The following is an 8,177-nucleotide window of genomic DNA, read 5'->3' as shown; positions in this document are numbered from 1 at the left end:
TGAAATGTGGCAAAACGACAAAACGTTGTATGGGTCCCAAAACCTTCGCTGGACACTACTTTTAAATATTCTGTAACTGTAACTACTACAATATCCATTTATTGTTTTTAACTCTTGATTTCTCTTCAGAAGTACTTTCTGAATATTTTATTCATACCTATCGTAAATTCCGGACAAATAAGCGCACCTCATTATAAGCCGCACCCACCTCATTTCAAGGGGATAACCCATTTTGAACTTACACAAGCCGCACCTGTATTTAAGTCGCATGCACTCACATTGAAAAAATGTAATACGAACACAAGCTTAATTCAAATCCGACTTCAATTCCCTTGATTGAAACAAAAATTCCTTCATTGAAGTACACGGTCTAAAAATATCAGTCAGCATCATGAATGGAAAATGATACCGGTTGTTAAGGTTTAATGCAGACCTGCAGAGTCCGGGTACCCGTTGAAAGTAATCAAAGGAAAAAAGTGTATATTTTCAAAGGTAAGGATGGGAAAAATATATATCCGTTATTGACCGCTGCGTCCACAAACACGTCTCACCTTTACTCCACTTCCCGCTCCGTCCCTTCTTTCTTATTCGCCTGTGCAAATCAGAATAAGTGTCTCAAATAAATACATTAGATAAAAATACAGTTGCAAATCCATATTATACATGGTTACACATATTTACAAAGAAAGACGGTACACCGAGAGTTTTCAAAGCTTTAATTATAATATTATAACTTTCATCCCAAACCGTGCCTGTGAAGGGTAGCAAAACGCTACTATAAACACGCTCGCAGCACAGTAAACGGGTCTGTTAAAAAAACATACCGTACTTGTAAAAGTCACGGTATCCATCCTCATCTTCCTACTTAGAACTGAAACCATCAAAGTCGTCTTCCTAAGTAACGGAAAGAAACGTAGTCACATGGACGTCGTCCCACGCTCCCTTATTCCAAAACTCTCTAGTTAAGACGTGTAGTCTTGCTCACAATGGCGCGAAGACCCCGACTTGGCGGCAGGTCATCAAAGTACCTGCGAGCAGGGTGAATGTGATCCTCTATACTTTTTAGTGTCCGTTTTGTAGTTTGATCGATGTAGATACTTTGCAGGGACGGCCAGTACCTAATATTTCCTCTGCTGTCCTCACTACCGATTCCATCTTTGACAATTCTTTCTGATTGACGCAACCGAACCAAACTGTGATTGACCTAGTTAAAACGGATTCAATGATAGCACGATAAAAATGGACTGGATTGGAATGGATTGACGGACTCCGAATTATTTGAGTTGACGAAGGAAGTAGAGCCTTTGTCTGGCTGACTTTAGTATATCAATAGCTGTGACAGTCCATGTGAGGTCAGCTGACAAGTAAGTACCTAAAAGCTCAAGCAAGTCTGTCTGACAGGTAGGACCTAAACCACGAGAGTACAGTTCCTGAGATACCAATGCGTTCTAGACGAACCAATAATATGTTTTGGTCGACCGTATCAAAAGCAGCGCTGAGATCCAACAGCAGTAACATTGATGAGGCACCGGAATCTATTGCTAAGAGGAGATCATTGGTTACTTTAGCCAGGGCTGTCTCAGTCGAGTGATTTGCCCTAAATGCTGACTGGACAGTTTCAAAGAGGTTATTTTCTGACATGTCATCTAGCTGCTGTGCAACGACCAAATTCTCTTGAGTGTAGTGAATCCAGGAGAGTAAAATATTTACAAATACAGAATAGTAAAAAATGTTTTCTCTATGCCGTAGTGCAACACAACGTGTGATTCGCATTCATCTTTTTCAGCCAATAGCAGGCTTTGTTTCGCCCCTTTAGCCTATGCAAGCCTGTAAATGATTAAAAGGATCCGCCCCCTTTACCTCTGAATAACTTTAGCCAATAGTGACTGATTCAAATGATGATTGACATAATGGTTAGGAAATGAAACGCCGGTAAATAAATCCCAGCATACACCGCGGACTCTTTCACCTAGTCGGCGGCTGCTTGCTTTAGTTGCAGACTTTGCGATTTAATATTGATCCATACATAAAGTGCACTGTATTATAAGGTGCATGGTCAGCTTTTGAAAAAATAAAGGCCCTTATAGTGCGGAAAATACGGTACTTTTCCCTTTTCACTTTGCCTTGCCACCTGAATAGTAGTGGGAATTTCTTCTCTTTTTAGAGAAAAGGCTTTTTTAGGCTCGGTTCAGTAAAACAGCCCTCAAAGGACTCTCCGGATTAAATACGTGGATTGAAACAACCGAGAGGGAGAGAGAGAAGAAGAGGAGAACAGAGAGAGAGATGAGAGCGCATTTCGAAGGGAGCCGGCTTATTAACTCCTTTCGTCCTCCAACAACTCAGCAAAATGGAACTGTGAGATGGTATGATGCTAGGGGGCGATAGAGCACCAAAGAGATAGATGCCAACTAAAGAAGAAGAAAAGAACTACACGTCACTGCCGCCATTGTCTGCCCCTTCATGGTGTTTTGCTCCAATAGTGTGCGCAATTAAACTTCATCTAACTGCTTTTAACTCTGTCAAGAGTTTTAAAGGTGGCTAAAATGTGCGAGGGATGGAAAGGAAATTTGAAAGAGGAGCTTCAAGATGACAAGGAGCGAGAATATGGACGGCTAAACCAAGTTAGCATTAGCAAGGAGCTACGATTCGTGTTAAACGGAGCAGGTTGGTCACTTTTATTTCCATAACATTTTTATTTTTCTATTTCGACCGCTCAAGTCTATTACACGACATATGTTTGATTTATATTCCATATTTATAATGATGCTGCTTCAAGGGATCAATCCATTGGGTCGGCGTTAACACCAAATAGACGCTCGTGTTGACAAATTCGGATTTTTTCTTGCAGATTAATTGAATCTAACACTAAAATATTAGCGTTGAAGTCGTTTTAGTTTGGTTCAGTTTTATTTCTTCCCGTATGAATAAACCTATAATGACGGCGAAGTAGTTGCTATTACTATACAGCAGGGGTCGGCAACCTATGACAAGCGTGCCAGCAGTGGCACGTAAGTGCACGGCAAAGTAATTATACTTTATTTCAAATGTGCATTATTACCTGAAATCTAGACATTTTCAGTTGCACGTGTAACGGCCCTTCAATCATGTGCGACACAAGGTTTCACAGTCACTCAGTTTATTGCCTGCATTTCGTAAACAAAACAAAACAATACAAAAGTCAGGGCATTTGTTTAAGACTGCAATAATCTAAAACATTAGAGATACAAAAAACGAGTCATCACTCAACAGGCCGTTTTTGCATCAAAACATGTTGCATTCTTTTCAAGCTGTATTACTTTATTTCTTATTTAATGTTTTTTTTAATATACATCATTGAGCACAACTTATATATCTGTACATACAAAAAAAAATTGTGAAAATAGCTCATATGTCTAGCAAAATATGCATTATTTATCCAACTGATATTGGGCACATCTTACCTTCAGCGCGATGCAAATTAGCTGAAGCTACGTCAAGCGCTGAAGCCCATAAAGTGCCAAACGAAAAGGACAGTCGCAGACGCGCATGACTTCACAATCGAATGAGGTACTGGAATATTGACAGTACTACAACAAAAACACAGATTTTGTGAGAATTCAAAAAAACATTCAAAACAATCAAATTTCAACTCTGTTACACACGCCGTGCTATTGAGAGGCTTTACAGTAGCACCCTTCTGCCTCTGCTCCGTGTTTGAGTGTGTGTGTGCACAGCGCCGAGAAGAGGAGAGATCCGTGTTTTAACCCAGCCACAGAAACACCGGCGCGCAATAAATGAACGAATCACGACCCCTCCTGCAGCGAAAAAATAACATTCTTTTCATCCCGAGTGGACGGATAACTGTGGCTTTGTGCAAAAAATGATGGCGCTGTTTGTGCATTGTGTTTCCAGAGTGCACACAAAAGGAATTTTAATAGTATAAAGTACCTTAACCCCTTGACATTCCGCCAATGGGCGGAAGGACCTTTAATGAACAAATGCGTGTCCGTACGATATCACCAGTCACTTAAATACGCCATATTAGTGGAAAGCTTAAACTCTTGAGAGTCAAAATATGATGACCGTTTTCTAAATACTCTTACCAGAGAAACATCAGTCCGAAACGAGATACCCGAAAACTATAAACCCTGCGTAACTCACCATGACATCCCCTGGCCGTCTTCACCTTCTTTGAATTTTGTGAAAATGGCTTCGTTACATTCGGGCAATTCATAGAATCCAACTGTGTGTTTAATCCAAGCCACACGATCATGCTTACAGATTGAAAATAGTCCGCATGAAACATTTCTGCTTCGATGCTTGTTGTAATTCGTTTGTTCCGCCACATTATTTCCGTTTACAAGTCAACAGACTCGTAAAATGATTCTCAATATGGCCGTCAGCATTCCCCCTTCGATTGACACCCTTCCCATGATTAAGGTCGGTTCATGCTAGTATTTTCATGCAAAAAAATATCAAGTTACATTAAACTTGCGTCTTCCTTGACACATACATTTGACGTGTCTCACTCTTACCCTTTACCGGATAGGCGCCCCCTGGCGGTGGCTAGAAAAAATGGTAGCGGCTTATAGTCCGAATTTTACGATATGTAACATCGTAAATTGTCTTTCACTGGCAGAAGAATTGGAATTTTTTTGATTTGATTTAATTTAAACAAATTAATTGACACTAGTAACAGAAAACAACCCCTCTTTACAATCACAACAGCAATCAAGCACATTCATAATTTCATTATATCTGACAATAAGACGTTTAACAGCAAACAAACAACGTGATGCCCGAACAGTGTCAATAGATTTGTCCAAACCAAATGCTCTTCTTATGGTTTGAACGAATTCATTGACACTAATAAGAGCAAACCAACAATGTGAGGCCCGAACAACCATCTCAACATCATCAGTCCTTCAAAGCTGAGCACTTTGTGTTCCTAAATGTCAATATTCAGTTGAGACCAATGATATTTATGTTTTTGTTAAAGACATTTTAATTGAGGTTCTCTGTCGTTTGTCTCCATTGGTTAGAATTATTACATGAAGTCTATATTATTTATACATTTTGTCATTTATCTTTTTCTGTATTATGTCGTATATTTGGGATGATGCGAAACCTATGCGTGTCTTGTGTCCCACAGATGTCAGTGAAGAATTCCTGTCTCCAGACTTTCCTGATATTAAAAAAGAAGAGGAAGATGTGAAGCCTGTTTGTGTTAAAGAGGAGGGACTTTCCACAGATTTGCTGGTGACTGAGACCTCTTTAACTCCTAGGATTCAGGTAAAACATGAAGAAAACTGCCAGGAGCCTCCAAGCATCAACTCCCGTCAACACGTAAAAACTGATGATGAGGACACGTCCGACACTAATGGCGCCGAACAGTCAGAAGGTGATAACAAGTGTTCTCAGTGTGGGAAAATATTTCAATTCAAATATCGTTTGAAATTGCATATGAGAACCCACACAGGGGAGAAGCCTTTTTCCTGCTCAGTCTGCGGTCAGAGATTCAGCCTTAAAGAAAACTTAAAAAGACACACAAGAACCCACACTGGTGAGAAGCCTTTTTCCTGCTCAGTTTGTGGTCAAAAATTCAGCGATAAATCGCACCTAAATAATCACACGAGAACCCACACTGGCGAGAAGCCTTTTGCCTGCAAAGTTTGCGGGCAAAGATTCAGCCAAAAGCATGTCTTAGAAGACCACACCAGAATCCACACTGGCGAGAAACCTTTTTCCTGCTCAATTTGTGGTCGGAAATTCAGTTACAAAGGGACCTTAAAAATCCACAAAGGAGTCCACACTGGTGAGAAGCCTTTTTCCTGCCCAATCTGTGGTGAAAATTTCAAACACAAGGCATACCTAAACTCACACACAAGAACCCACACTGGTGAGAAGCCTTTTGCCTGCAAAGTTTGCGGGCAAAGATTCAGCCATAAAGAAAACTTAAAAAGACACACAAGAATCCATACGAATGAGAAGCCCTTTTTCTGTTCAATCTGTGGTCAGAAATTCAGGCACCGAGGGACCTTAAAAATCCACACCGGAGTCCACACTGCAGAAAAGCCTTATTCCTGCTCAATTTGTGGTCAGAAATTCAGCCAGAAATCAAACCTACACAAGCACACAAGAATCCATACTGATGAGAAACCCTTTTCTTGCTCAATTTGTGGTCAGAAATTCAGCCAGAAATCAAACCTCAATAACCACACAAGAACCCACACTGGTGAGAAGCCTTTTTCCTGCTCAGTTTGCGGTCAAAACTTCAGCACTAAAGGAAACTTGAAAAAACACTCAACAATCCACACTGGCGAGAAGCCTTTTTCCTGCTCATTTTGCGGCGAATCATTCAGCCGAAAGGCACACTTAAAAAGACACACAAAAATCCATATTGATGAGAAACCCTTTTCCTGCTCAACTTGCGGTTTAAGATTCTCAAGTCAAGCCAGAGCTCAGGATCACACGTGTGCCGGGGAAAATAGCATCCGTCACTCTGTTTGATACGGTTTCATTTCTTGCATTTACATATAAAAGGAATCGACCAACGAATGTACAAAAACTTTATGTGTGTGTACATGTCTGTATAGAATATATATACACAAGCTTACTTTGTTCCAGGTTGGTGCTCAAATTGGTTGTGAAGATATGACAACATTGAAAACAAATTAATCTGTTTTGGTCTCCAGAAAGCATCCAAGTTAAATAGCCATGAAACACATCTTCATCATCACTTCAAATACATTTGAACATACAAAATACGCAAGATAAGTCACATGACATTGTGGGGAAAATATATTGCAACCGTTACAGCACAAATACCAGCACTGCGTATTAATAACAAGTCTGAATTGGTCAAGTTTCAGGGTCTCATTAAACACCATCCGGCTATAGTTTTATTTCAAGTTTTTCAACAAAACGATCCCCTAAATTTGCAGAAAATATTTGAAGAAAGGGGTCTTAACTTGAGAGATTATGGAGAATTTAAGATACCGAGAACTCAAACAAAGCTTGAAGGTTTTTGTGTCTTCGTACGTCGCGTGAAACTTTGGTTATCGCGGTTAATGGGGACCAAAACCACCCGCGATAAGTGAAAATATATATATATATATATATATATATATATTTAGTTCTTTTTTAGACCCGGTTAATGAGGTCCAAAACCACTCAAACAGAGTAGCCGGATACAACCGAATATTTGATCTTACATTACACATAGTCCAGTGTTTTTCCGAATTGCTCAGTCCACAATTGAATGGATTTGGGAGTACAGTCCATAAACATGCCCGATTAAATTCGCCGTCGACGATAAACCTCCGTTGGGGTGTGCAAGCTGCTGTTTATTGATAGCAGCGGGCAGGAGATTTAGCGCTATGCTAACGTTAGTATCCGGTGAAACGGTAGCGGTGTAAAGTAAACAGCAAACACAAAGACCACAGTTAACTCTCCCGGTGCATAGAAGTGTCTGCACGATACTGCTAGAAACTCCATTTCGAGTGAGCAGTGTGTGTCAATGGTTCGGCTGTTATTGTAGCGCATAGTCTTTTACCGGAGTCTTCGAGATAGAGAGAGAAAGCGAGTTGAGAGAGAAAGAGATGGAGAGAGGGGAGAGGGAGATGCAGAGAGAACTTTTATAAAACGAGGTAAAAGTGGTATTAATAATAATAATAATTTCCTTGTATTGTCATTCTGTGTAACAATGTACACAGAACGAAATGTCGATTGCACCTGACCCGTTTTAGCGAGCCGATGCAGCCGCAGCCAACAGAGGGCGCCGCCGACCACTTTTTAAGTCTTAGGAATGACTCGGCCCGGGCGCGAACCCGGACCTCCCAGTCTCAAAGCGGGCGCCTTACCATCTAGGCTACTGAGCTGGTAGAAGCGGGAGTGACGTATGCGCGCTCCCGCGACAGGGGATGCATTTCTCGGCATAACACCGGCGCCCGGCGTCTCCCGCTCGGGCCGCGATGGCGCCCGACGGCCAACTCTGCCCGGTAGGTCAGGCGACGGCAGGCTTCTCCTACTCGTTCGGACTCGCCGGGTAGGTAGGGGGCTCGGCCAAAACCACCCGCAAAAAGTGAAAAATTGTGAAGTAGCGACGCCCCTTCAAATTTTTTTTACTATTACAGGCCGTGAAGCTCTGAAGCCGCGAACGTCGAAGCGCCAAGTAGCGAGGTCCCACTGTAGTTGTC

General features: G+C 41.3%; 3 pseudogenes across 3 annotated transcripts in view; all 3 read left to right on the top strand.

Moving 5' to 3' along the window:
• LOC148376990 (uncharacterized) overlaps positions 1-8,177 on the top strand; it is a 205,695-nt pseudogene that overhangs the window by 36,697 nt on the left and 160,821 nt on the right. The window lies entirely within an intron of this gene.
• LOC148377001 (uncharacterized) overlaps positions 1-8,177 on the top strand; it is an 88,154-nt pseudogene that overhangs the window by 68,674 nt on the left and 11,303 nt on the right. The gene's annotated exons all lie outside the window — the stretch shown is intronic.
• On the top strand, positions 2,434-6,397 carry LOC148377002 (uncharacterized; annotated as a pseudogene). The gene is made up of 2 exons (XR_015852577.1): positions 2,434-2,664; positions 5,132-6,397. The product of XR_015852577.1 is annotated as an uncharacterized LOC148377002 (transcript).

This window comes from Urocampus carinirostris, chromosome 1 (assembly GCF_059441175.1).
Source record: "Urocampus carinirostris isolate Australia breed hairy pipefish chromosome 1, RoL_Ucar_1.0, whole genome shotgun sequence".
Lineage (NCBI taxonomy): Eukaryota > Metazoa > Chordata > Actinopteri > Syngnathiformes > Syngnathidae > Urocampus > Urocampus carinirostris.
Note: the sequence above shows the minus strand (reverse complement) of the source record. Positions and strands in the feature narration are given on the sequence as shown.